Source organism: Chinchilla lanigera, unplaced genomic scaffold, assembly GCF_000276665.1.
Source record: "Chinchilla lanigera isolate Chin_1 unplaced genomic scaffold, ChiLan1.0 scaffold00190, whole genome shotgun sequence".
Classification (NCBI taxonomy): Eukaryota; Metazoa; Chordata; class Mammalia; order Rodentia; family Chinchillidae; genus Chinchilla; species Chinchilla lanigera.
This window is the reverse complement of record NW_004955591.1, coordinates 111,356-118,494: the sequence shown is the minus strand read 5'-3', so window position 1 is coordinate 118,494 and position 7,139 is coordinate 111,356. Positions and strand designations below refer to the sequence as shown.

Here is a 7,139-nt window from a genome sequence, read left to right as displayed (position 1 = left end):
ATAACAACAAAAGAAGCAGGCCTGCATATTTTCTCCGGGGAGGAGATAAGTGGTAACACCTGATCTAATAAAGTCTAGCTAGGTATCAGTCACCTCAGTGGCAACCAAGGCCCCCAGATCCATCACCTACCTGAGAAGTTCTTTGTTCTTTCCATGCCTGCTTACTATGTGATTTGCTTCCCCACTGGATCAATGTAACCTAAGCAGCTATACTTATAATCTTAATGGCTGATCATAGCTGTAACCCACAGTGTACCCGTGTGGTTGTGGTTTATAAAACTTCCCCTGAGAGGTGGGATCCTCAGGCAACCCAGTTTCTTGGGGTCACCTCCAGTCTCTCTGGTAGAAGCCTTTTATCTCTCAATATATATTTTCTTTCTTTCTTTTTTTTTTTTTGAGGCAGGGTCTCACTATGCAGTTCAGGCTGGCCTTGAGCTCACCTTGTAGCCCAGGCTGGCCTCGAACTCACAATGATCCTCCTGCCTCAGGCTCCCGAGTGCTGGGATTACAGGAGTATGCCACCACGCCTGACAGTAATAAATATTTTCTACTCTTAACTTCATTGTTCCCATAATTCACTGTTCAATTTTATTTTTATTTTATTTATTTATTTATTTTTTTTTTGGTCTTTTTGAGACAGGGTCTCACTATGCAGTTCAGGCTGGTCTTGAACTCACTTTGTAGCCTAGGCTGGTCTACAGCGATCCTCCTGCCTCAGGCTCCTGAGTGCTGGAATTACAGGCATGTACTACCACACCAGGCAAAAGTACATTTTTTTGTGAAATAAGGTTAGTTCTGCCAGAATGGTGCATTAACCACATGCTTAGTCCCCTTCTGTTGTAAACCAATGTGGATTTCCATTTAGGAGTAAGTATATCATTTACTAACACCAAGACTAAAAAGTACAGCTTAGAAAAAGTACAGCAGGGCTGGGGATATAGCCAGCGGCACAAGTGCCTGCCTGGCAAGCTCAAGGTCCTGAGCTCGATTCCCAGTACCAAAAAAAAAAAAAAAAAAAAAGAAAGAAAGAGAAAGTACAGCTTTGTAACACCTTTAGAATTTCTTAGGCAAACACAACAGTACTGCAAAAATACAAGATTTTTGCAAATACTGTGTATTTTACCTATTTATAAGATTCATCTTTGTACAGATTGTCTTACTGACCAAGAGGAGCATGGCTTCTGTCAAAGACAATAAACAATATACAAGGTAGCAATTTAATAGAATAATATTTTTTACAGCATATTAAGACAATAGTTATAGCTGACTCCATTATACTAGGACAGTGACATTGTTAAAAATAAGGCAAAACAGCTAGGCATGCAGGTACATGCCTGTAATCCCAGCACTCATGAGGCTGAGACAGGAGGATCACCATAAGTTTGAGGCCAGGCTGGGCTACATAATGAATTCATGGGCAGCCTGAACTACATAGCAAGACCCTCTCTCAGTAAATACATTCATACATACGTACCTAAGGCAAATGAAAAATACAATAGTAGTATGTAGCCAGAATTTAAAACAAAACTGTCAACAGATACCTCAAATAAGAACTCACCATGGGGGCTGGGGATTTAGCTCAGCAGCACAGCGCCTGCCTGGCAAGCATGAGGTCGTGAGTTCGATTCCCGGTACTAGAAAAAAAAAAAAAAAAAGAATTCACCAAGTCTTAATTTTTTAAAACATTTAAAATGTAACAAAAGGCAGTACAGAACGCAAGCAATTATTTTGACAAAAGTAAAACCTCTCTCTAAAGGTTTCTTATGAATTTTGCTGGGAGCAGTTGAAGGTCTTAAGCCTTGTTGTTTTAAATATAAAGCTTCTAACATTATCCCTGTTACTACATTTTCATTTCTGTCTTAAATATTTTCTTCAAACACGCTATCTCTACTTAGAAATGTTTTACTGAAAAGATACACTGTTGAGGTACATGATAAATTAGCTGGGTGTGGTGGTGCACTCCTGTAATCCCAGCACTCGGGAGCCTGACATTGTGAGTTCGGGGCCTGGCTGAACTGCATAGCAAGACCCTGTCTCAAAAAGAAAAAAAGGAAAAAACTATATGATAAATTTACAACAAAACATAACTTTTGAAAAAAGTTATGCCATCCCACACAGGCTATGATTGGTTTGGGGGTTTTTTGTTCTTGTTTTTGTTTTGCATGTTTGAGACAGTCTCATATAGTTCAAGCTGGCTTTGAACTCACTGAAGCCACCTAGATGTACAAAGTTGTAAGCCTGTCACCTCTGAATACTTGCCTTGTTCTGCCTCTGTGATTCAGCTTGCCTACCTTTTCCTACCACAGGCCCTATATAATAACATTCCTAAAAAAAAAAAAAAAAAAAAAAAATAACATTCCTAACCCGGGCTCGGGGCCTCAGACTTTGGGGTGCTGAATTCCTCTGCGGCACTGGCTTAGTAAAGTTTGGTTCCCTCCACTTCTCCAAGTGGCACTTGGTTTCTTCACCTCTGGTGAGCTATGACAATAGGAATGTAGTTAATAGGACATCCTTTGTTTTTGATGGCTTTAAAACAACAGTTTAGTTGTTAAGAGTTTTAATCATTTTCATAGCCAATGGGCAGCTATTGTAGTCAATACCTGAAAATAGCATCTACATATGCTACAGGAGAACGCTATCTTAAAATCTTTGAAGTGTTTTCTGGGGCTTTTGAAGTTAAATATTTATATTGATCCCAGTGAATCATTCTCTAACCAAATTCTCCTGTCATCAAAAAGGAACTATTCTGGATAATGATTGCCATAAGTGAATTCACTTAGAACACTATAAAAAGAACTTTACTAGTCATGTGCATTTAAAATGGTAAAACTCAGAATATCTTGAAAGATTCAAGAACTACAAGAGGAAAGACTCATACCACATCAGTACTTCTGGCTTCATCATTCTGAGGCAGGATAGGAAAAATAAAATAGGTAGAAAGGCAAGAAAAAAAAATTGTAATTTTAAAATTGTGCTTTTATTTTGAAACAGGGTCTCACTATATAGCACAGGCTTGTCTTGAACTCTCTATGTAAGCCAGGTTGGCTTCAAACTCATGGCAATCCTCCTGCCTCAGCCTCCAATGTGCTGGGATTACAAGTGTGTACCACCACACTTGGCTAAAATTGTACTTTTAATAGAAACTGAATGTTTAGGGGCTGGGGATTTAGCTCAGTGGCACAGCGCCTGCCTGGCAAGTGCAAGGTCGTGAGTTCTATTCCCGGTACCAGAAAAAAAAGAAAAAAAAAGAAACTGAATGTTTAGGACACAAACCCAGTCAAAAATTCCTAAGTTCTTTAAAGACATAAGAAGTCCGGGCCATTGTCTTTTCCCTGTAAATGGGCCTTTTTCACCTGTGTATAAATCATTCTTTTTAAACTATAAAATGTGCCTTTTCCTATTGGTGAGTTACAGCTCTATGACCTCTATGGCTATAATGGCGTAACCTGGGTCCATTGTGAAGACCGCCACATCACCCTCCCCCAGACCCAAGTGTGATTCTGCTTACTTGGAAGCAGCGCAGGCGGTAAAGAGGTGGCTTCTGTAAACTGGCTTTCAGTTTAATTAGTGAGTCTGGCCGAAAGCAGGTGTGGGGTGGCAGGACTAGCATTGTTCATCACCGAGAGCAATGGTGGTGCTCAGATAAATAAGCTGTGATAGCAAGGGGCTAGGATACGAGATAACGTCTCTGCTGAGGCCTGCATGACTCCAGAGGAAAATTCTTCCCAGAATTGGCTACAAAGGAGATTACTCACTAACCATAACCTAAATCTGGCTGCTCTGTCCTTTCACAAGAATGCTTTGTTTCCTATGTCACCAGCCTTGCCTTCCTAGCTACTTGTCCAGGGCATCCAGCTGCCATTTTCCCCAATGGTCAGTAAATACTGAGGTTCTGGCTGTCTCATGGGCTTTTGTTCCCCACGAACATCTGGTCATCCCAGATCCCCGCTGCACTACTATTTCATCTGTTGCTCCTTCTTGCTGCATGCCGTAACACCTGACAGGAGACTGGAGCACACTGCAGGGATTAATAGTCCCTGTCTCATAAACTCAGAGTATGAAGGTAAGGACAAAGGAGGTAGAGGGGAGGAATGTTTATTAAGCAAACAGAACAGCTCCAAGTAATCAGGAGGGGACCCAAAAGTGGGTTGCCATGAAGATCTTTTACTTAGGAGTTTTTCTACTAAAAAATGACCATGGCTCAGACCACTCCAAGTCAAACTAAGGTTAAATTATAGGACTAAAACAAGCTTACTTAAACTAGAAATGGGCCTACCAGGAGTCGAGGCACATAGCAAGCATACAAAATCCGGTGCCATTTGGTCTCTTATCCTATCCAAGTGGTTCATTAAAAGAACAGAGTGAGAAGGAAAATCATTTTCCAGGGGAGTAGGACTAGAAATTGTCACGGTGGTCATCCGTCACCTTGTTTTTCTACCTTGTTTGTTACATCCCTGGATTAGTTAACTATTGACCTCAGGCTCCTGCTTATCAGAGCAAGGCCTGATCATACTGACTCTACTTGGGGCCCAGTCCCTCCATAGCTGCCTACTATCTTCTACCTAACTTGCCTGTTTGTAATATTTGCACTCTGTGAAGAGATGACCCTAGCTGTCATTAGGGTCAAATGGCCAATGACCCATTTAACTTCTTTCTGCTGGGAAGCATCAGAATAGTGTTTTCTTTAGTTTTGTTTTGGTACCGGGAATTGAACTCAGAACCTTGCGCTTGCCAGGCAGGTCCTGTGCCACTGAGCTATATCCCTGGCCCCAGAGTAGTGTTTTCAAAAGTGACACTCATTCATGATGAAAACCCTACAGTAAATTGGAACAGATGGTCTTTACCTCAAACTGATAAAAGCCATCTATGATAAACCAATAGCCAACATCATACTAAATGAACAAAAACTGAAAGCTTTCGATCTAAAATCACGAACAAGACAAGGATGTCATATTTCATCACTCATTTTCAATATAGTTCTGGAGGGGCAGGGGATATAGCTCAGGGGCACAAGCCCCTGCCTGGCAAGCACAAGGTCCTGAGTTTGATTCCTAGTACCAAAAAAAAAAACCCTAGCACAAGATAGTTCTGGAAACATTAACCAGAGCAATTAAACAAGAGAGAGAAATAAAAAGAATAAGGATAGGAAAGGAAGAAGTGAAATTATCATTATTCGTTGATGATATGACACTCTACATACTACACTTGATCTTAGCCAAATGGCCAAGAAGCGATGATGACACTTTACATAGAAGACCCCAAAAGCTTCACCAAAAGACTTCTAGATTTAATAACCAAATTCAGTAGTGTAGCTTGATACAAAGTAAACACTCAAAAATCAATAGCATTCCTGTACACAAACAATAAACTCAGTGAGACAGGAAAAAGGAAAACCACACCCTTCACAGTAGCATACAAAAAATGAAATACTTAGAAATCAATGTAACAAAGAAAAGACCTATACATTGAAAATTACAATACTTGGAAATTATAGTACGCTGAAAAAAGAGATCAAAGAGGATTTCAGAAAATGGAAAGATATCCCTCGCTCATGGATAGGAAGAACCAACATTGTGGAAATGGCCATACTCCCAAAACTGTTATACAGATTTAATGCAATCCCAATCAAAATACCATTAGCACACCTCACAGAACTATTGAAAACACTCTTAAAATTCACATGGAACCAGAAGACACCTAGAATAGCAAAGGCAATCCTGGAGAACAAAGGCAAGGCAGGAGTCATCAGAATCCCTGACTTGAAATTATACTACAAAGCTACTGTGATAAAATCAGCATGTTATTGGCAAACAAACAAACAAACAAAAAAACCAGACCTGAGGATCAATGGAACAGATTAGAAGATGCAGATACAACTCCAAACACACTCAGCCACCTTATCATCGACAAAGGAGCCAAATATGTTCACTGATTTTTTTTTTTTTTTTTTGGTATTGGGAATCAAACTCAGGACATTATGCTTACGAGGCAGGTGCTGTGCCACTGAACTTTATTCCCCGGCAAATATGTTCACTAGAAGAAAGATAGCCTCTTTAATAAATGTGCTGGAAAAACTGGCTTTCCACATACCTAAGACTAAAACTAGACTCATGTCTATCACCATGCATTAAAGTCAAAATGGATCAAAGATCTAAATATTAAAAAAGAAATACTAAATCTACTGAAAGAGGGCTGGGGATTTAGCTCAGCGGCAAAGCGCCTACCTGGCAAGCGCAAGGTCATGAGTTCGGTTCCCGGTACCGGAGAAAAACCAAAAAAAAAAAAGATAAATCTACTGAAAGAGAAAATAGGTAGAAATCTTGAAGACATAGGGGCAGGCAGAGAGTGCATGAACAAAAAACAAACTGCACATGAAATACTTCAAAAAATCTACAACTGGGATCTCATCTTATTAAAAAGTTTTTGCACATCAAAAGAAATCACTAGCTGGGAATATAGCTCAGTAGCACAAGCACCTGTCTGGCAAGCACAAGGTCCTGAGTTTGATTCCTGGTACAAAAAAAATAAATCACCAACACAGTGAAAAGAAAAGCCATGCATTGGGAAAAAATGTTAGCCAACTGTCCCTCAGACGAAGGACTTCTATTTAGAACATATAAAGAATTTTTTAAAAAATCAGGGCCCCAAAATTCAAAAACCCAATCCAAAAATGGGCATCTGAGATGAATACACATTTCTCAGATGAAAAATTACGAATGGTAAATAAGTTTATGAAAAATATTCAACATCATTCATCATTTGAGAAATGCAAATTAAAACAACACTGAGATTCCACCTTACCCCAGAAAGGATGGCTATCATCAAAAAAGTCAACCAATGACAAGTGCTGGCAGGGCTGTGGGGGAAAAAAGACCCCTTCTCCACTGTTGGTGGGAGTGTAGACTGGTACAACAACTGCGGAAATCAGGGTAGAGATTCCTCAGAAAACCAAGATTAGAGGTCCCATTTGATGCAGCTATTCCCTCCCCATCTGGGTATATTTCCAGGGGAATTGAAAACACCATACCACAGCAATACATATGCACCCATGTTTATAGCAGAGCAATTTGTCATAGCTAAATCTTGGAAACAACCCAAATGCCCATCAACTGAGGAATGGATAAAAAAGTTGTGGTATT

At 39.9% G+C, this 7,139-nt stretch overlaps 1 pseudogene; it reads right to left on the bottom strand.

Moving 5' to 3' along the window:
• LOC102004538 overlaps window positions 1-155 on the bottom strand; it is a 118,225-nt pseudogene extending 118,070 nt beyond the window's left edge.
• Between the last annotated feature and the right edge of the window lie 6,984 nt (window positions 156-7,139).